Genomic DNA, 437 nt, shown 5'->3' with positions numbered 1-437 from the left:
GAGAGAGAGAGAGAGAGAGAGAGAGAGAGAGAGAGAGAGAGAGAGAGAGAGACACTGTTATTATACAACAGAAAATACAAACTGGTCATTGAAGTATAGGGTGGAGACTAAGGGTGGAAACTAAGTGACTGTGAGAATCTCCTGTACTTATTTCTATTTTAATGTTGCCAAACAAAAATCACAAATTCGGGATTCTAGAGAGTCAATGCAATCTACAGCTGTTACTGCTTGGTAAGTGTATAAGATATGACTGCCTCCATCATTTCTTTTTGTAGAGCTGCATTGAACTGCAATCATGTATTCTAGAAAAAACAAAAGCACAGGCTAAAATGGAAGGGTCAGAGAGGAATAAGTGGCTTTCTACTGACAACTCCATCAGATCATGCTACTCTTGTATGGTGTCTGTGGAAAAATAAGACAAAGAATGAGGTGGCAAC

This window comes from Protobothrops mucrosquamatus, unplaced genomic scaffold (assembly GCF_001527695.2).
Source record: "Protobothrops mucrosquamatus isolate PMUCROS unplaced genomic scaffold, P.Mucros_1.0 scaffold700, whole genome shotgun sequence".
Classification (NCBI taxonomy): domain Eukaryota; kingdom Metazoa; phylum Chordata; class Lepidosauria; order Squamata; family Viperidae; genus Protobothrops; species Protobothrops mucrosquamatus.
The sequence above is the reverse complement of the archived record's forward strand: the minus strand, read 5'-3'. Positions refer to the sequence as shown.